Genomic DNA, 21,787 nt, shown 5'->3' on the forward strand with positions numbered 1-21,787 from the left:
GGCGCTCAGAGCCTGCCGTGGCTGGCGAGAAGCTTGGCTTCCTCCATCATTGGGGCAACCAAGCCTGCTCGCTCCAGCTCCATGGGTGCCAGCCGCCATCTTGGTTGGGTTAATTTGCATAAAGTCACTCTGATTGGCTGGTGGGCATGGCTTAAGGCGTAGGGAAGGTACGGTCAATTTACATGTTTGTCTTTTATTAGTGTAGATGGCTTTTTAATTTAAAATGAGAAATGATTGATACCCCTTTATGATTGGTTTTCTTTCCTCTAGCAGCAAGTCATGTAAAATTACTTGCCTTGTGCATGACATTGTTACTTATTATTATTTAATGTTGGGATGTAGAGCATCATACCCCCACCTGCCATAGTTTTAAGCTCCTTATTTGAAAGCAATAGTAGTAGAACTTCATCTGAAATTTTAAGAATAAAAAATTCATTAGGTTCTATGCATTTAGTTGAGAATACAGCATACCTATTTCTTAAAAAAAAAAGACTGGCAATTAGAAAAGGATTGATCACTAATTGCCTTGGATGAATAGAAATCCCTTCTTATATCACAGTTAAAATGTCTGTTTAACAGCAAGGTGCTATCTTGCTACACCCATAAATATTATCTATCTAAATTAATTCTACTTTTTATTGTCTTTTTTGGGGGAAGATGCCATGATTATTTCTCTTTTGCACAGAGCTTGATCAGACCATAGGCATTCTCTGTTGGGTTAGAGTGATTAAGACCTAAAAAATGTAAGCTGATGAACAAAAGTAGATTCAGAGACATAGAAGCATCAAACAGACCACCAAACCTCAGAGGAAAGGCAGGGGAGAGTGGGCGGGTGGGAGGGGACTTGGGGGGGAAAAATCAACCAAAGAACTTTTATGCATACTAGAGGCCTGGTGCCCGAAATTCGTGCATGGGTAGGGTCCCTAGGCCTGTCTGGCAATCAGATGATTGGAGCCTTCCTTCCCTTGCTGCCGGCTCCTTGCTGCTCACTGGGGCCTTCCTTCGTTCCTTCCGCCCCCTGGTGGTCAGTGCACATCATAGCGACGATCAAACTGGCAGTCTCCCAGTGGAACTCCCAAGGGGATACTTTGCATATTAGCCTTTTATATATATAGACTAGAGGCCCGGCGCACAAAAATTTGTGCACTCGGGGGGCGGGGGGAGGGGGGTTCCCCAGCCCGGCCTGTGCCCTCTCGCAGTCTGGGACCCCTCGGGAGATAACGACCTGCTGGCTTAGGCCTGCTCCCGGGTGGCAGAGGGCACGCCCAATCCCTAAGTGCAGCCCCTGGTCAGGCTCAGAGCAGGGCCGATCGGGGAGTTGGGGCGCTGCCCCCTGTCACTCACAGAGCAGGGCCAATCAGGGGGTTGGGGCGCTGCCCCCTTTCACTCACAGAGCAGGGCCAATCAGGGGGTTGGGGCGCTGCCCCCTGTCACTCACAGAGCAGGCCCCATCAGGGGGTTGGGGCTCCGTACCCCGTTACACACAGAGCAGGGTCAATCAGGGGGTTGGGGAGCTCCCTCCTGTCACTCACAGAGTAGGGCCGATAGGGGAACTGGGGCACTGCCCCCTGTCACGCACAGAGCAGGGCGGATTGGGGTTGGGGCGCTGCACCCTGTCACACACAGAGCAGGGCCGATCAGGGGGTTGAGGAGCTGCACCCTGTCACACTCAGGGCAGGGCCAATGGGGAGGTTATGGCTCTACCCTGTCACACACAGAGCAAGGCCCGTGGAGGGGGGTTGGGGCGCCACCCTCTATCACCCACAGAGCAGGGCCGATCAGGGGGTTGGGGCGCCACCACTGTCACACTCGGGGCAGGGCCAATGGAGAGGTTATGGTTCTACCCTGTCACACACAGAGCAGGGCCCGTGGGGGCGGGGGGTTGGGGCGCCGCACCCTGTCACACACAGAGCAGGGCCGATCAGGGGGTTGGTGTGCTGCACCCTGTCAAACACAGAGCCACAGGGCAATCAGGGGGTTGGGGAGCTCCCCCCTATCAGGCACAGAGCAGGGCTGATCAGGGGGTTGGGGCGCCTTCCCCTGTCATGAACAGAGCAGGGCAGATAGGGAGGTTGTGGCCCCGCCCCCTGTCACACACAGAGCCACAGGGTGATCAGGGGGTTTGGGCGCTGCCCCCTGTCACGCTGATCCCGGTGCCGGGAGGCATATTATCCTTTTACTTTATAGAATAGAGGCCTGGTGCATGGGTAGGGGCTGGCTGGTTTGCCCTGAAGGGTGTCCTGGATCAGGGTGGGGGTCCCTTCTGGGGTGCCTGGCCAGTCTGGGTGAGGGGCTGAGGGCTGTTTTCCGGCTGGCGAGTGACTAAAGCTTCCAACCGCTCCTTGTTTTCTTTTCTTTTCTTTTTTTTTTTTTATTCTGGGCCAGCTTTAGCTCTGAGGCCTCGCTGCTGAAAACATCGATACAAAGTTTTGGTCTGGCTGGCTTTCAGTGCTGCTGGTTTCAGGAGTTTTGTTTATCTTCTTATTTGCAACATAGTACATAGTTGCTTAGAGTTGCAGTTGAGAGGCCGGCAAGTGAGGCGGGGAACGTTGGAGTCCGCAGCAAGCCAGCCTCATGCTCGCTTCAGTGCCTGGCTGCTGGCCGCCATCTTGGCTGACAGTTAATTTGCATATACTCACTGATTAGCCAGTGAAAAGGGTAGCGGTCGTACGCTAATTACCATGTTTCTCTTTTATTAGTGTAGATAAACATAACCAATGGACACAGACAATGGGGGGGGGGGGGGCTGAGGGCAGGGACAGGCTGGGAGAGGATGATTGGGGGAAAAGGGTGCATATGTAATATGTAATAAAAAATACTAACTGGCTATGAGATGCAATATATTATTACAAAGCAAAAAAAGAGTAATTATGAGAGACCCAGTGTTCAAAAAGTTGACAACTAGCGCAACTTTTCTTTTAATGATGGGTAAAATCTTTAAATAAAATGACATTTTTAAAGTTGTAATTTTCCTCTAAAAATGTGCTTCTATAGTCTGTGTTGATGTGATTTGCACACAATCTGTTTATATGTCTGTTTAAATGACACCAAATAAATTAGCTTGCCTTTTAAATTAAAAAAAAAGAAAAATTTAAAAGATTAACAAAAAGCCCTTGTGGTGGTATTTTGAGTGGTTGGTAAAGATCTGGTTTGTACGTTCAGGATTTCTTTTATCTTCTAGAGGATTTCTTAAATGTAAGAGAGACATAAACAGAAAGTTAAAATTGGCTTGTTGATATATATATCCATCCCTGCATCTGAGGTACATGCCCTTGACCAGGAATCAAACCCAAGACCCTTCAGTCTATGGGCCAATGCTCTAACCACTAAGCAACCAGCCAGGGCCATCCTATATTTTCTTATGATCAACAACCTATGACTCCCAGTGATCAGAGCTACCTTGCTGACTTCTCTTCTTTCTCTAGTTCTCTCTGTGTTACCAAACTCTATTACTCTTATTTGTCTCTAGGGAACTCTTACATTAATTGTCTTGTTTATTTTTTTCCCCTTCAGGGCTTTGGTAGGTGCCCAACTTCTTAATATCTGAAAATCTAATCCTGACTATTAATGGGTTGATATTACCTCTTACAGGAATATTTGGATTTTAAGAATTCTATTTGATTTGAGATGAGGTTAAGGGAAATAATGTGAGCAAAAAAACAACAACAAAGTAGAACATTTAAGAGAGAGAATCAAAAATCAACCACTCCTGCCCTAACCTGTTTGGCTCAGTGGATAAAGCGTCGGCCTGCGGACTGAAGGGTCCCAGATTTGATTCCGGTCAAGGTCATGTACCTTGGTTGTGGGCACATCCCCAGTAGGGGGCATGCAGGAGGCAGCTGATAGATGTTTCTCTCTCATCGATGTTTCTAACTCTCTATCCCTCTCCCTTCCTCTCTGTAAAAAAATCAATAAAATATTTTTAAAAAATCAATCACTCCTCATCAGAGTGTATAATTTATGGTGAAGAGCTGAAGGAAATGAGGTTTGATAAGTAATGTAGAATGAATCTTGAATTCTAGGCTCACCATTTTAATCTTATTTCTCCAGGCCTTATTGTTTATATTTTCTTGAGTAGGCAAATGACATGATAAAAATAGTACTTTGGGAGATTATCTTATGAATAGTGTGTGGGTGGTGGCATCATGTTGACCTGGGTCATGTGTGGGTCATGTACTTCACAGGCCACCTGGTCCAGTGAAGTACAGTCAGATTTGGCAGAATGGATGGGTCAGGGATATCCACATGCTAGGTGAGCTGTGTCTGTAGACAATAGATCATAATCCATTGGAGCAGTGAACATCAGGGGAATCCAGTACATTGTCTATAAGAAATAAGTGAAGCACACAAGGCAAGCTTGTGTTTGTAATTCTGAGGTTGACATTTGGCCATATGGGAGCAGAGGAAGAGCAATAGAATGGAGAAGGGGCAAATGGCCTTAGTCCTGGAAAGTCCAGGGTACCTGATAGTTTACTAATCATTTTCATTCTCTTTTCCTTCCTTCTTTTCTTTTTAGGGACTGAAAAATTTGAATCATTGTACTAGGTGCTAGGGATATAAACAAGGCATGGTTTTTGTCCTTAGGGCCTCACAAGCCAGACTGACATAGAGAGAATGAATAATGAAATTGCAGATGAGTGATAAAAATATTTAAAATGTATAAAAAAAAGAAATGTATACAAAGACCCATAGAGCACTCGAAGGGAACAAAAGAGCAGCTCGGCAGAAGCTCAGTTGTCAGAAGCAAGGAATGAGATCAGGACAAGACTAGCAGCAAGCGTGAATGCATGATGACATCCAGAGTACTATGCTGGATAGAGTTCGATAAATGTTTCCTGCTGAATCTAAGGGTGAGAGTGAGGTGGGCTTGAGTCTGTAGGTGAGAGTTAAGTTGCAGCAGTATTATGGAGGGGAATATAGTGGCAGGGAACTAGAGGGCCTTCAAGTATTTTGGAGAACATAGAGGCAAAGGATTCTAGGGAAACACTCTATGAGATACTGATGTCCTAGGCCAGGGGTGGGCAACCTTTTTGTGAGTGCGTGCCAAAACCAGCAAAATCTCTGACTCAGGATTCTTCTGCGTGCCAACCCTAATTTTTTGAGGACATGTTACACCTACTTGATATCTCTTAAAGGTGTACATATGTGAAGAACCTTGAAGAAATAATAAAATTCATTCGAGCGACAAAAACACAGTATATGATGATGAAAAATACATTTATTTTTTAATGTATACATGTACACTGATAGTCCGGCAGAAAACTTTATGACTCGGTTTGATATTATCAGTGGGACTTTTGCTGCTGCATCACTGATGACAGATATTTTACGTCAGGCTTATATTTCGTGACCTTCAGAGATATGCACGAGCTACTACTTTCATCCATCAGGCTACTCCTATTATGAGACTTAACAAAATTCATCACTGAGAACAAAGATTCACAAGCGTATGTGGATGAAACCAAAACACTGGTCAGATCTAGGAAGGCAGGGAGAGTTAAGGTAGAGGCATAGAAATTGCTCTTCCAGAAAGGCACTCTATCGACACAGTGAAGCATAAAAAATGCCGAGACAAAGAAACAGGACACAAACGACAGAGTTGGAGGAAAGCAAACTGTTGGATATAGAGTTCAAAACCACACTTTTAAGGTCTTTAAAGAATTGTCTAGAAGCCGCCGATAAATTTAATAAGGCCCTCGAAAAGACTGGTGAGACCGCCGATAAATGTAGTGAGATCTTCAAGACTGGTGAGACCGCCGATAAATGTAGTGAGATCCTCAAGAAATCTAATGAGACCCTCGATGTTGTGATAAAGGACCAACTAGAAATTAAGCATACACTGACTGAAATAAAGAATATTATACAGACACCCAACAGCAGACCAGAGGGTCGCAAGAATCAAGTTAAAGATTTGAAAAACGAAGAAGCAAAAAACACCCAACCGGAGAAGCAAAATGAAAAAAGAATCCAAAAATATGAAGATAGTGTAAGGAGCTTCTGGGACAGCTTCAAGCGTACCAACATCCGAATTATAGGGGTGCCAGAAGAAGAGAGAGAACAAGATATTGAAAACCTATTTGAAGAAATAATGACAGAAAACTTCCCCTTCCTGGTGAAAGAAATAGACTTCCAAGTCCAGGAAGTGCAGAAAACCCCAAACAAAAGAAATCCAAAGAGGACCACACCAAGACACATCTAATTAAAATGCCAAGAGCAAAAGACAAAGAGAGAATCTTAAAAGCAGCAAGAGAAAGACAGTCAGTTACCTGAGAAAGACAGTCAGTTACCTACAAGGGAGTACCCATACGACTGTCAGCTGATTTCTCAACAGAAACTTTGCAGGCCAGAAGGGAATGGCAAGAAATATTCAAAGTGATGAATACCAAGAACCTACAACCAAGACTACTTTATCCAGCAAAGCTATCATTCAGAAGTGAAGGCCAGATAAAGAGCTTCACAGATAAGGAAAAGCTAAAGGAGTTCATCACCACCAAACCAGTATTATATGAAATGCTGAAGGGTATTGTTTAAGAAGAGGAAGAAGAAGAAAAAGGTAAAGATACAAATTATGAACAACAAATACACATCTATCAACAAGTGAATCTAAAAACCAAGTGAATAAATAATCTGATGAACAGTAAAAAAAAAAAAAAAAAAAATTGCTCTTCCCCTCTCTCGTCAATCCATGTTTATGGTCTTTAAGATAACTTGTTATGTGAAATTATTTATTTATCTAAGATGCACCTACACTGAATTTATCTGAAAAATAAAAAAGTCGATATTAAGAAAAAAATTGTAAATGGAAGATTATAAGAGAGGGTTTTACGTGCCAGCAAAAGTTACTGGCGTGCCATGTTTGGCATGTGTGCCAAGAGTTGCCCACCCCTGTCCTAGGCCAAGGTAGTCAGTCACAGGAGTAAAAATAGAAGGGATACATAAAGGATAAGAACTGGTAATTTACAAAAAAAGGAAACCTGAACCATCAGTCAACTGATAAAAAGATGCTCAATGTCGCCCAGCTGACGTTGCTCAGTAGTTGAGTGTTGATCTATGAACCAGGAGGTCATGGTACGATTCCGGGTCAGGGCATATGCCTATGTTTCAGGCTCAATCTCCAGTGGGGGGCCTTCAGGAGGCAGCCAATCGATGATTCTCTCTCATCATTGTGTTTCTATCTCTCCCTCTCCCTTCCTCTCTGAAATCAATATATATATGTGTGTGTGTGTGTATATATATATATATATATATATATATATATATTTTTTTTTAAAGATGCTCAATGTCACTAGTAATGAAAGAAATGCAAATTATAATATGACATCAATTCATACCCATCAGACTGGAAAAATACAGTCTGACAATATTAAGTGTTGGTGACCATAGAGAAATGAGAACTTCCTTGTGTCCCAATAGAAGTATAAATTGGTACAACCACTTTGAGAAGCAGTTTGTACCTATCATATAATGATGATGCTAGCAACCATGTAAGATACTTTCTGTGCCAGGCATAGTTTAGTTGTTTTTATCCTCACCTGAGGATAGTTTTTTGTTTGTTTGCTTGCTTGTTTGTTTTATGTGTTTTGTTTATCCTCACTGGAGGATATTTTTTCCATTGACTTTTTTAGAGAGCATGGAAGGATGGGGAAAGACAGAGAGAGAGATACATCGATGTGAGAGAGACACATTGATTGGTTGCCTCCTGCACCAGCCTGGACTTGGATGGGGGACTGAGCCTACAACCAAGGTATGTACCCTCAACGGGAGGAATCGCACCTGAGACCCTTCAGTCCACAGGCTGACACTCTTAACAACTGAGCCAAACCCACTAAGATAGATATGTGTGTGTGTTTTTAATTGATTTTAGGGAAAGAGGAAAGGAAAGGGGGAGAGAGAGAGAAGCATCAGTGTGAGAGATGTCAATTGGTTGCCTCAGGTAAGCACCCCGACTGGGGATTGAACCCAAAACTTGGATATGTGCCCTGACTACTAATCAAACCTTTGATCATCTGGTGTACAGGATGATGTTCCAATCAACTGAGCCACCTGGCCAGGGCTGTGCCAGGCATTGTTTTTAAAAAATATTATTTAATTAAATTCTTACCATAACTTTTACCTCATATTATAGTTGAGGAAATTAAGCCTAAAAGAGGTTAATCTGTCCAAAGCCACAAAAACATAGTAAATAGAATTTTTAGCTTAGATGTCTCATTCCAAAATAAGCCCCACTGTCACTAATCTTTAATGATAATAATAGGTAGCATATATTGAGCACTTCTTGTAAAACCACACAGTATATTATGTATTAGATATACTTTGGCTGATTTCACCTGTGCAATAACCCTCTGAGGGTAAGTGCTATTGTTACTCCTTGTGTGACTTGTGAAGATTAAGTAACAAGCTAACATATGAAAAAGCTGGTATTTAACTCAAGCAGACTTGAGCACATCCAAACTGAAAGATCCGGAGGTAGGATAGGCTTTAGGTACCTATATTTTGATCTGAGTTCTGACTCTTCCCCCCGCTTCCAGTTTTATTGAGATAGAATTGACATCCTATCTAATAAAAGAGTAATATGCAAATTGACCATCACTCCAACACACACAAGATGGCCGCCCCCATGTGGACACAAGATGGCCTGCAGGGGAGGGCAGTTGGGGGTGACCAGGCCGGCAGGGGAGGGAAGTTAGGGGCAACCAGGCCGACAGAGGAGGGCAGTTGGGGGCGACCAGGCCTGCAGGGGAGGGCAGTTGGGAGGGACAAGGCCTGCAGGGGAGGGCAGTTGTGGGGGGACTAGACCTGCAGGGGAGGGTAGTTAGGGGTGACCAGGCCTGCAGGGGAGGGCAGTTCAGGGTGACCAGGCCTGCAGGGGTGGGCAGTTAGGGGTGACTGGGCCAGGAGGGGAGGTTGGTTGGGGCAACCAGGCGTGCAAGGGAGGACAGTTAGGGGCAACCAGACCAGCAGGGGAGAGCAATTAGGGGAAATCGAGCCAGCAGGGGAGCAGCTAGGCGTCGATCAGGCTGGCAGGGAAGTGGTTAGGGGGCAATCAGGCTGGCGGACAGAAGCGGTTAGGGGCAATTAGGCAGGCAAGTGAGTGGTTGGGAGCCAGCAGTCCTGGATTGTGAGAGGGCAGTCAGACATCCCCCGAGGGGTTCCAGATTGGAGAGGGTACAGGCTGGGCTGAGGGACACCCGCCCCCCCCCCCCCCCCGCACGAATTTCGTGCACCAGGCCTCTAGTCTAACTTAATAATTGTTTTAGATGTACAACAGAATGATTTGATATATGTATATACTGAAAAATTAATATCATAAGTTTGTTAACATCTTATGATGAGAACTTTTAAGATCTACTCTCTTAGCAGCTTTCAAATATACAATTCAATATTATTAACTATGGTCACCATGCTTCACATTATATCCCCAGGACTTATTTTACAACTGGAAGTTTGTACCTTTTGACCCCCTTCACCCATTTCCCCCACCCTTTCCTCACCCCCCACTTCTGGCAACCACCAATAATCATATTCTCTGTTTTGGGGAATTTGTGTTTTTTTTTAAGATTTCACATATAAGTGAGATCATATAATATATGTCTTTTTCTGTCTTATTTCACTTAGCATAATACTTTCAAGATCCATTCATGTTGTCACAAATGGAGGCTGTCTTTATTTTTTATGACTGCATAATATTATGCATGTTTGTGCTTGCATAGTATGTTTTCTTTATGCATTCACCTGTCAATGGACACTTAGGTTGTTTCCATGTCTTGGCTATTGTAAATAATGCTGCATTGAATGTGAAGTGCAGTTATCTCTGAGAGTAATAATTTTGTTTCCTTCGGGTATATATAGGGTGTTCCAAAAAATGTATACGCACACTTTGAATAAGTATAAAGGCAGTGTTTATTAAAATAGATTTCATTTTCAAAATTGAGCTATCAGCTGTTAAAGTGTGTATACATTTTTGGGGGACACCCTATATATACCCAATAGGGTAATTACTGGATCATATATTAATTCTGTTTTGAATTTTTTAAGGAACTTCCATAATGTTTTCCATAGTGACTGCTCTATATTGTTTTCCATAGTGACTGCACCAATTTTGATTCCCACCAATAGTGCACACCCTCCTAATATTTGTTATTTCTTGTCTTTTTTATTATAGTTATTCTCACAAGTGTGAGGTGATATCTCATTGTGGTTTTGATTTACATTTGCCTGATGATTAGTGATGTTGAGCACCTTTTCATGTACCTGTTAGCTATTTGCTATCTTCTTTGGAAAAATATCTATTCTGGTCCTCTGTCCATTTTGGGGGATTTTTTTTTTGTATTGAGTTGAATGATATTAATGCCTTATCAGGTACATGATTGGCAGATATTTTCTGCCATTCAGTAGTTTGCCTTTCATTTTATTGGTGGTTTCCTTTGATATACAGAAGACATTTATTTTATTTTATTTGTATGTGTACTTTGTTTTATTAGAAACTCATTCATTCAAGAAACATTTACAAAGTGCCTACACGAAGCCATTTAGAAAATGAACAATATATATTACCCATCCAACACAGGCTCTTGAGAGCAGTCCACCTGGCCTAGTTGTGAGGGTACTTGGCTAGCAGCACCCTGGGCAGGTGTGCAGAAGCCTTTTAATTTGGTGTAGTCCCACCTGCTTATTTTTTTTGTTGTTGTTGTCTTTGCCTTAAAAACATATCTATATCTATATCTGTATCTCTCTATCTATCTCTCTCTCTCTCTATCTATCTATCTATCTATCTATCTTTACTAGAGGCCTGGTGCACAAAAATTTGTGCACTCGGTGGGGGGGGGTCCCTCAGCCCGGCCTGTGCCATCTCGCAGTCTGGGACCCCTCGGGGGATGACCACCTGCTGGCTTAGGCCTGCTCCCCGGGGGATTGGGTCTAAGCTGGCAATCAGACATCCCTCTGGCAGCCTGGCAGCCCTCAGGGGATGTCCACTTGCCAGCGGGGAGCAGACCTAAGCTGCAGTCAGACATCCTTAGCGCTGCTGAGGAGGCAGGAGAGGCTCCCACCACTACCGCTGTACTGGCAGCCATCAGCCTGGCTTGTGGCTGAGCAGAGCTCCCCCATGTGGGAGCGCACTGACCACCAGAGGGCAGCTCCTGCATTGAGCGTCTTCCCACTGGTGGTCAGTGTGTGTCATAGTGACCAGTCATTGCCAGTCTTTCTGCTGTTAGGGTCAGTTTGCATATTACCCTTTTATTATATAGAATAGGGGCCTGGTGCACGGGTGGAGGCCGGCTGGTTTGCCCTGAAGGGTGTCCTGGATCAGGGTGGGGGTCCCGCTTGGGTGCCTGGCCAGCCTGGGTGAGGGGCTGAGGGCCGTTTTCAGGCTGGCCGGCGACTGAAGCTCCCAGCCTCTCCTTTTTTTTTTTTTTTTTTTTTTATTCTGGGATTTATTTACCTTCTATAATTGAAATTTTGTTGCCGTCCTGCTCACTCCAGCTCTGAGGCCACGGCCTGCTGAAAGCCGGTATCTGGGGTTTGTTTAGCTTCTATAATTGAAACTTTGTTGCTTTCGGAGCTGTTGCTTTTGGAGCTCAGAGCCGGGCTGCCGCAGGCGGAGAACCTTGGCTTCCTCCATTACTGGAACAAGCAAGCCTCCTGCTCGCTTCAGCTGCAGGGCTGCCGGCTGCCATCTTGGTTGGCGGTTAATTTGCATATCACGCTGATTAGCCAATGGGAAGCGTAGCAAAGGTACGGTCAATTACCCTTTTGTCTTTTATTAGATAGGATACCCTAATATGTAAATTGACCAAAAGGTGGAACCACCAGCGGAACAACTGGTCACTATGATGCACACTGACCACCAGGGGGCAGACGCTCAATGCAGGAGCTTTCCCCTGGTGGTCAGTGTGCTCCCCCTGTGGGAGCGCTGCTCAGCCAGAAGCTGGGCTCACAACCAGTGAGTGCAGTGGTGGTGGTGGGAGCCTTTCCTGCCTCCATGTCAGCGCTAAGGAGCAGCGAGCCCGGCTTTTGGCTGAGTGTGTGTGTGTGGGGGGGGGGGGGGGGCGATTGGGCCTAAGCCGGCAGGTGGACATCCCCTAAGGGGTCCCAGACTGCGAGAGGGTGCAGGCCAGGCTGAGGGACAACCCCCCCCCCCCGCCCCCCAGTGTACAAATTTCATGCTTCGTGCCTCTAGTGTGTGTCTGTGTGTGTGTGTCTGTGTGTGTGTGTGTGTGTATTTTTAAAATTTTTATTTTATTTCAGAGAGGAAAGGAAAGGGAGAGATGAGAGATAGAAATATCAATGATGAGAGAGAATCATTGATCAGCTGCCTCCCGCTCACCCCTCCAGTGGGGACTGCGCCCGCAACCCAGGCATGTGCCCTGACCAGGAATCAAACCATGACCTCCTGGTTTATAGGTTGATGCTTAACCACTGAGGAACTCCGACTGGGCTATTGTCTTTTTTTATTTTTTGGTGTCAAATGCAAAATGTCATTGCCAAGACCTATGTCACTGAGCTTACCCTCTATGTTTTCTTCTGTGTTTAATGGTTTCAGGTGTTATGTTCAAGTCTTTTTTTCTTTTTTTTTTAATGTTCAAGTCTTTAATCCGCTTGAATTGATTTTGGTGTATGGTACAAGGTAGGGTCTATCTTTTCATTCTTGTCTTTCATTCTTTTTCATGTTGTTGTCCATGTGACTTTCTTTTTTTCTGTAATTATCTCTTTCATATTGTGGACTTTATCCTCTTACTGATTTTCTTCATGGTTGGGAGATGATTGCTGGTAGCAACTAGAAGGGACCTACATTCTTTCTTTTTTAAAAGACAGCTCATGATTATTAGATGAAAGTCTTGAGTTTTGTCAGAGTAATGTCATACATTAATTGTCTTGGGTCTTGAATTTCTAGTTTTCATCTCATTATCAAACTGATATTCATGGCAAAAGATAATTTTCTAGATTACTCTGACTTGGAGCAATTAATGCCCCACCTTGGGCTTGGGAGGAGGTCAAGTCCATTGAGATAGTAGATACATAATTGAGGAAGATAATTCCTTGAGAGAGATTTGGGTGCTGTTAGTAAGGGAGAATGAATACTGGATAGATGATTAAGTACATGCTTTGTAAATATATCACCTTATTCAATATTCTCAATGGCTCTTCTGACAAAACTGAAACTTTCTCAAGGTTCCATAATTAAGTGGCAGAGTTGAGCTTTAATATTGTCAGCGTTGTTTTTCTTTTGCATCCGTCTGGTGTCTCATTTAAAGAAAAATAATAGATTATCCTGTGTGGTGTATGGCATTAATGACCCTACCTTCCAAGATTCAAAAGTGATTTTCTGTAGATTCAAAAGTTACAAGGTATAGCTTAAGCAGTGGTTAGAAGGTATTTATACCTGTAAATGCTATACCAGCATTAAGAAGCCAGAAAGATCACCAATAAATAATCTATCCTTTTACCTTATGACACTAGAAAGAGAAGAGCAAATTAAACATAAAGCAGAGGACGGAAATAAAGATTACAGAAAATTAATGAAATTGAGAATAGAAAAACAATGGGGGAAAACAAAAATTGGTTCTTTAAAAAAAATGAACAAAATGGACAAAGCTTTAGCTAGACAGACCAAGAAAAACAAGACTCAAATTACTAAAATGAGGAATGAGGAAGTCAACATCCTCTCAGACTAAGAAGACCCCTTTGTGTATCTCAAGATTTACAAGTCAGAGATCTATAACCAAAGTTGTTCCTCTGCTTAACTCACAAACATGCCAGAGAGATCCATGGATCAGTACATCTGAAGGTGGGTGTATTTTAACGTATAGAAGAGTGAAAGGTAAGAGAGGCAGAAGGAGAATCTGTGCCCAAGAATCTTGCTCCTTATTCCCCAATATTGAGTCAGACACTGGTAGTAGCTACAGCACAGCGATGCCAGCAACCTTAAGGAACAAGGTAGCAGTGCTGAGGATGCACAAACCCAGCTTCCCCACATCTCCAGTAGGGTGGTGCTATCCAGAGACTAAGAGGACCTGGAAAAGCGGGGACACCCACCACTCTGGTCCCCCAGGCACCAATCCACCACTGCAGAGAAACACCCTCCCCCCCAACACACACACTACAGAGGCACAAGTAGTGCAGAAACTTGTGCTATAGCACCGTCTACTGGAAAACAAAAGAAAGACCTCTATCAACCTGCTGAATTGTTAAAATCAAAATGATATCTAAATAAGAAAAGAGTTCATTACTTCAGATGCACAGGCAAGGGAACAGTCCATCAAATACTGTGAAACAACCAAGATAACATGGTAACAGAAAGAAAATGACAGTCTCAAGAAACCAAAGTCATGTAAGACTAATTTAAATGACAAGAGAATTCAAGATTTTTAAAAAATGTATATTTTTTATTTCAGAGAGGAAAGGAGAGGGAGAGAAAGATAGAAACATCAGTGATGAGAGAGAATCATTGATCGGCTGCCTCCTATACACCCCCTATTGGGGATCAAGCCCACAACCCGGGTATGTGCCCTTGACCAGAATCAAACCCAGGTCCTTTCAGCCCCCAGGCCGATGCTGTATCCACTGAGCCAAACCAGCTAGGGCAAGAGAATTCAAGATTTTAGTCATGAAGAAACTCAACAAGATACAAGAAAACTCAGAAAGGCAGTTCAGTGAGCCCAGGGATAAAATTAATAAATAAAAGGAGTACTTTTTACCAAAAATATTGAAATTAGAAAAAGAACCAAACAGAAAGTCTAGAACTAAAGAAATTAAAGAGGAGATATTTCTAGTGATCTTACAGAAATAAAAAATATTATAATAAGGAAATATGGACTACATGGCAACAAATTAACTTACATGACATGGACAAATTCCTAGAAAGATATAAGCTATGGGAACTGGCTTATGAAGAAATAGGTAAAGAGATTAAATTTAAAATAATAATAATGAAAAGCACCTACCTACTGTGGAAAACCCAGGCCTGGATGGTTGCACTAATGAATTCTAACATTTAAAGGAAAATTAATACCAATTTTTAAAAATAAGCTCTTAAAAAAGAAAGAAAGAAAGAGAAAGAAAGAAAGAAAGAAAGAAAGAAAGAAAGAAAGAGAAAGAAAGAAAGAAAAAAAAGAAAGAAAGAAAAGGAAAAGGAGGGAACATTTTCCAATTCATTATATGAGGCCAATGTTACTCTGATACCAAAACCAGGCAAAGACATTAGAAGAAAGGAAAAATACAATGTCCCTTAAGAGTATAGATGTAAAAATCCTCAGCAAAACACTAGCAAATTGAATTCAGCAACATATGTAAAGGTTTATTCACCATGACTAAGTGGGATTTATGTCTGGAATCCAAGTTGGTTCAAAATATGAAAATCAATTAATATAATGCACTATATCAATAGAACAAATGACTTTAAAAACCTCATGATTATGTCAATAGAAACAGAAGACTATGTGTAATACTTTAAACAATTAAAAAAAAAGAAACAGAAGACCTATTTAACGAAATCCAGTACCCCTTCGTGATAAATATACTAAATAAACTAGGAAGAGCAAGGAACTTCCTCACCCTGACTTTGTGTTTTGGTTGCTCAATAAGGGTATACAGTTTATATGATGTTTTTTTTTTCTTTTTAAAAGTAGTGTGGTTTTAGTATCAAGAGATAAATAGTATTTTGGTATAACTTTAATATAAAGATATTTTAAAAAGAGCATTCCATCCAAGAGGAGTTAAATCTGGTATGGCCTTTTATTTTTAGGTGGTCAAAATGTTTTTGTAATAGAGACATTGCATTTATTTTATTTTTATATATTTTTATTGATTTCAGAGTGGAAGGGAGAGGGAGAGAGAAACATCAATGATGAGAGAGAATCATTGATTGGCTGCCTGCTGGGGATGAAGCCCGCAACTCGGGCATGTGTCCTGACCTGGAATTGAACTGTGACCTTTTGGTTTATAGGTTGATGCTCAGCCACTAAGCCACACTGGCCAGGCTAGAGATATTGCATTTAACTGTTACATGATAGGAAGGTAGAATCTTGAAGAATCTACTTATATAAAAACCATGGGTGGTGTTCATCACGACCACAACCGCCATGACCAAGCGGAAGGAAGTCAGTCCTGCAGGGGTTGTCCTGGCAACGGCTACGCCCTCCCCCAAGCTGTTTCCCAGAGCTTTCTTGTAAGGCCGGGGTTTGAGACAGGAACCTTCCCTGGGAGCGTGGAGGCATTATCTTTCTAAAGTGTGCTGCGCCAGCACTGCCAAGGGTGAACCTGAGTGGGGGCAGCTGAAAGGCTTAGAAAAGACAGACACGAGAATGAAAGCCGGGTCTCGGTGGGACGCTGCTTCTCTGAGAGACAGCGACCATGCCCACAGCTATGCCTTTATTTTATAGCAGATGCTACGAGGCAAAGTAAGGGCGTGACCAAGATGTTTACAACATTCTCCTGGGTTTCAGTCCTACTCAGCTACATGCACCTGAACTCTATCAAGCCTACATCACTCAGGCATGTGGGGCCACGTGTTCAGACCATAGGTTCAAGCTTACAACTGCAGCTGTTGGCTATAATTGTGCTGGGAGGGCCCTGCCCTCCAAGCTGGGACTTGCACGTGGCAATGAGAGGACTGTGCCCTCTCATCAGTCCAAGGCTTGAACCTGTCCAAAACACTGTAGCGGCTCCCCACAATAAAGTTTTAATTCTCTTTCTTTGTTACTGATGTTGTGGCCCCACCCCATAACAAAGAAACAATTTCTGCAGGATGAAGCCCAGGAATCAGGATTTTTAAAAAAGATTCCCAGGTGATTCTAATGTGCAGCCAAGGTTGAGAACCACTGCTATAGATAATATTAAAAATAATCTAAACGTGCAATTCTTTGTCCAAAAAATGAGCATGTTCAAAAATTAAATGAAGAAAATTTGGATATACTCGATGGAGATTTTCACACATATTTGAGTGATGATTCCATTGATTCCACAGATGATGCTGAAAAGGAAAATTTTCCCATCGAATTTCTTAATAGTATTACTCCTTTGGGAATGCCGTGTCATAAATTAAAATTGAAAGTGGGTGCAATCATCATGCTATTGAGAAATCTCAATAGTAAATGGGGTCTTTGTAATGGTACCAGATTTATTATCAAAAGATTACGACCTAACATTATCGAAGCTGAAGTATTAACAGGATCTGCAGAGGGGGAGGCTGTTCTGATTCCAAGAATTAATTTGTCCCCATCTGACACTGGCCTCCCATTTAAATTGATTCGACGACGGTTTCCCGTGATGCCAGCATTTGTGATGACTATTAATAAATCACAAGGACAAACTCTAGACAGAGTAGGCATATTCCTACCTGAACCCGTTTTTGCACATGGTCAGTTATATGTTGCTTTCTCTCGAGTTTGAAGAGCATGTGATGTTAAAGTTAAAGTTCTAAGTACTTCATCACAAGGGAAATTAGTCAAGCACTCTGAAAGTGTTTTCACTCATAATGTGGTGTACAGGGAGATATTAGAATAAGTTTAATCACTTTATCAGTCATTGTTTGCATCACTGTTGTTTTTATATCAGGTTTTTGTTGTTTTCATATCATGTTTTTATTGTTTTCATATCATGCCTCTGTTGTTGTTATATCCTTTTGCTACTATTTATTTATTAATAAATTTATATATTATTTTCATATACATTTTACTAATTTCCTTTCATCTCTCACACTTCTATTATAGAGAAAGGGCAAATAGCAATATTAAAATATCTCTGCTAATTAATTCCCTTTTTAAAAAATATATATTTTATTGATTTTTTACAGAGAGGAAGGGAGAGGGATAGAGAGTTAGAAACATCGATGAGAGAGAAACATCAATCAGCTGCCTCCTGCACACTCCCCACTGGGGATGTGCCCAAAACCAAGGTACATGCCCTTGACCGGAATCAAATCTGGGACCCTTGAGTCCGCAGGCCGATGCTCTATCCACTGAGCCAAACTGGTTAGGGCAATTGATTCCCTTTTAATGTGCACGAATTTCGTGCACCGGGCTACTAGTCTACACTAATAAAAGGGTAATATGCTAATTAGACCGGACATCTTCCAGACATCCTTCCAGACAAAGCCACAGCAGCTGCCAAGGGCTGGCAGCCACAGCAGCTGTGAGGGCCAAGGGCCAGCAGTGTGGGAGAGGCTGTGGCACGGGCCTGTCCAGTGCCCTGGTCCCTTTTGCAGAGGCAGTGGGAGAAGGCGGCACCATGGGAGAAGGGAGAAGGCCGGCGTCGCGGGAGAAGGGAGAAGGCCAGCACCACGGCCCCTTCCACAGAGACAGCGGGAGAAAGGGCTGTGTGGTCCTGGTCCCAGTGCTGCCCCTTCCACAGAGGCAGCTGTGCGGGCTGGTCCCAGCACCACACCTCCACAGAGGCTGGACGGGGTGCAACCTGCTGTGCCTCAACCTCCCACAGCCCCACCCCCAGCCGGCCTGGCCCCAAATCACTCCCCACCCACCAGTGGGCAGGGGGCGGGGCCAACACTAAGGAGTGAGGGCCTAGGGCTGGCAGCTGCGGCAGCCAGCAGTGGCAGCAGCAGCAGGGTGAGGGGGGCGGCTCCTTCCCCTGATTGGCTTAGTTCCTTCCCGCAGAGGAGAATATCCCCTGAGGGCTCCTGGACTATGAGACGGGGCAGGCTGGGCTGAGGTACCTTCCCCCTACACAAACACACACCAGTGCATGGATTTTTGTGCACCAGGCCTCTAGTCTACACTAATAAAAGAGAAACATGGTAATTAGACCTGACAGCCGAACAACCTTCTGGACAGAGCCGCGGTGGCAGGGGCCAAGGCAGAAGTGGTGAGGGGCAATCAGGCAGGCAGGCAAGCAGTTAGAGGCAATCAGGCAGGCATGCAGAGTGGTTAGGGGCACAATGAGGCAGGCAGAGTGGTTAGGGGCGCTGAGGCAGTTAGGCAGGCAAGTGGTTAGGAGCCAGCGGTCCCGATTGCAAGAGGGTGCAGGCCAGGCTGAGGGATTCCCCCTCTCCGGTGCACGAATTTCGTGCACTGGGCCTCTAGTTGATAGTAAAAGGAAAATACTTTTTAAATTATTTTTTAAATTATTTCTGTGAAGCTGAAGAAAAGAGTAAGCTTCTCATTGGCCATCATTTTATCCTTTCATTCTTCTACAATTTATAGTTTTACAAGCATGTACAATACATGTAAAGTGTTGAACATATATTGTACCCATTGTGAATTATTTTTCCCATTGCACCTATTCTTTCTTTTCAACAAAGCACAAAGAATGAGAGAACAATGTGGTAACCCAGATGCCAAAGAAAAGTGTGGAATTCTTAACTAAAATAAGTCTGGATTGTATTTATATTTTGAGTCAGTCAGTGGACAAACTTTTATGACTGTTAATGTATAGTTCTCATTAGTCTGCCAAATCTTGCCCTTCTTGCTCTTGGTCTGTGACTTCCTCAAGCATCTTCAAAGATTGTCTCATATTCCATTTACTCTTGAACCCATTGCAGACTGGCTCCTGCCCCTTCTACTCATTAGTGACCACCTAATTTTTTATGTTTATTAGCACTTCTCAGCCCTTCTATAGCTCTTGTCATCAGCCACTTCCACCTTAAAATGTTGTTCTCTATTGGTTTCTGTGATACCCCTTTCTCATCATTTCCTCTACCTTTCAGGCTATTACTCTGTTTCTTTCATGGACAATTTTATTTTTTGCTTATACTTTAAATGTTGCATATTCTATAACTAGAGGCCTGGTGCACAAAATTCGTGAATGGGTAGGGTCCCTAGGCCTGGCCGGCAATCAGGGCCAATCGGGGCCTTTCTTCCCCTGGCTGCTGGCTGCTGGATGGAGCCTTCCTTCATTCTGCGCCGCCGCCTGGTAGTCAGCACATGTCGTAGCAATCGGTCGAACTCATATCCTCTATCTTCCCCCACAGATTCTGAATCAGTACAGAGTTCAGGACTCTTTAAAACATTTCCCAAGGGGGAAATTTGCATATTAGCTTTTTATTATATAGGATAGGATTCTGTACTTAGGTTTCTTTTCTTCTCATTCTTTATCCTTTCAACTAGGCAATCTAAAGTCTATGTTTGTAGTTCCACGTACCTTCCATTAGCTGATGGTTTCCCAATGTGTTTCTGGAGCTCAGTTTTTGCTCTCAGTACCAGGCTTGAAATTACAGTGTCTACTGAATTCAACTGGTTACCTTCAAACTCCACATTCTAACATCTCTTAACTTCTATACGACCTACTTTTTATATCCTCTTATTTTGGTACAACGTTTAATTTAGTTGTACCAATTTCTAGTAAAAAGAAAAAAACTACATCTTTAATATCTCTCAGATTTATCTTATTTTTTTCTCTCTACTCTAATACTTATGATTTAAACCCTTCTTCTCGCTCTTTTTTTTTTTCATGCTGTATTATCTTTAATTAAGTACAAAGACTTTTCCAAACATGTCACCTAGAGCTCACTTCACCCACTGCTTTGTTTGGCCGCCATTCTCTTGTCTCTCTCTTCAGCAATGGTGAGGCAGATACCCTTTCCACAGGGTAGGGAAATCCATGGTTTGTTGCCTTTGCCAATTACAAAAATGTTGGAGAGCTGGGTGGCAAAACTATTGCCATTGGCATCTTACACATGAACTATGTCAAAAGAACCACGGTGCCTCTCCCTGTTGGTGATCACACCAATTCTTACCAGGTTGGCACCTCCGGTCACCATGCACAAGTTACCATTGTCAGTCTTGATGAAATCAGTAATTCTGCCAGTCTCCAACTCAATCTGAATGGTGTCATTCACCTTGATGAGGGTATCAGGGTAGCGGATGGTGCGAGCATCATGGGTTACCAGATGAGGGATTCCTTTTGTGCCCACAAAGATCTTACTCACTTTGCATAACTTGTACTTGGCCTCCTCAGGTGTAATATGATAAACAGCAAAGCGGCCCTTAGTGTCATAGATCAGGTGGACATTCTCTCCAGTCTTGTCAATGCTGATGACATCGTAAAACCAGCAGGGTAGGTTATATTGGTTCGGACCTCGCCATCAATCTTAATAAACCGCTGCATGCAAATCTTCTTTACTTCATCTCCTGTTAGAGCATACTTAAGTCTGTTCCTTAAGAAAATTATGAGAGGGAGACATTCTCTCAGCGTGTGGGGACCGGTAAATGGCCGAGGAGCAAACACACTGGTCAATTTATCCAGCATCCAATGCTTTGGAGCTGCTACACACTTCAGATGCTTCTTGGGACCATGAGCCATGGTGCACCTGGCAGTGAAAGAGCCTTCTCTCTCTTGGGAAATTGTAACTATCCCCAGAGTGACCTTTCTACCTCCTGAAGTAGACTCTCTCTATAGTCTATCCTTCTTACTGCCATCATAGCAATGTTCTAAAATGCAATGTTTGAAGTGCGTTTTTCCTTATCTTAAATCTTTTAGATGCTTCTCATTACCCAGCAGTAGTTTTCAAATATTCATCCATGGTCCATCTGCTTTTGGATCATTTAGAAAACTTTTGAAAAACTCATATCCTCTATCTTCCCCCCCAGATTCTGAATCAGTACAGAGTTCAGGACTCTTTAAAACATTTCCCAAATTATTTTATTAAGCAGGCAGGGTTGGAAAACACTGACCTATCCATGTGGTTCAGATTCCTTATCATGGAGTCCAGGACTGCTCAGGGTCTGACACTTGCCTGCTTCTTCGGTGCCATCTCTTTTTGTTTTTCCTCCTGTTCTCTCTGTGCTCCAGCCAGATGCTCTCTTCTGGCTCTGGAACCTACCAGTCTTGATCCTCT

General features: G+C 43.2%; 1 protein-coding gene and 1 pseudogene across 5 annotated transcripts in view; one reads left to right on the plus strand and one right to left on the minus strand.

The window, feature by feature from the left end:
• The window catches only part of TTBK2 (tau tubulin kinase 2), a 147,934-nt gene that overhangs the window by 40,818 nt on the left and 85,329 nt on the right, over positions 1-21,787 (plus strand). The window lies entirely within an intron of this gene.
• Positions 20,389-21,252, minus strand: LOC139003255 (small ribosomal subunit protein eS4, X isoform-like; annotated as a pseudogene).

The sequence above is a fragment of the Myotis yumanensis genome, unplaced genomic scaffold (genome assembly GCF_028538775.1).
Source record: "Myotis yumanensis isolate MYYU_CA2020_CCGP unplaced genomic scaffold, mMyoYum1.0.hap1 SCAF_1, whole genome shotgun sequence".
In the NCBI taxonomy this organism is placed as follows: Eukaryota; Metazoa; Chordata; class Mammalia; order Chiroptera; family Vespertilionidae; genus Myotis; species Myotis yumanensis.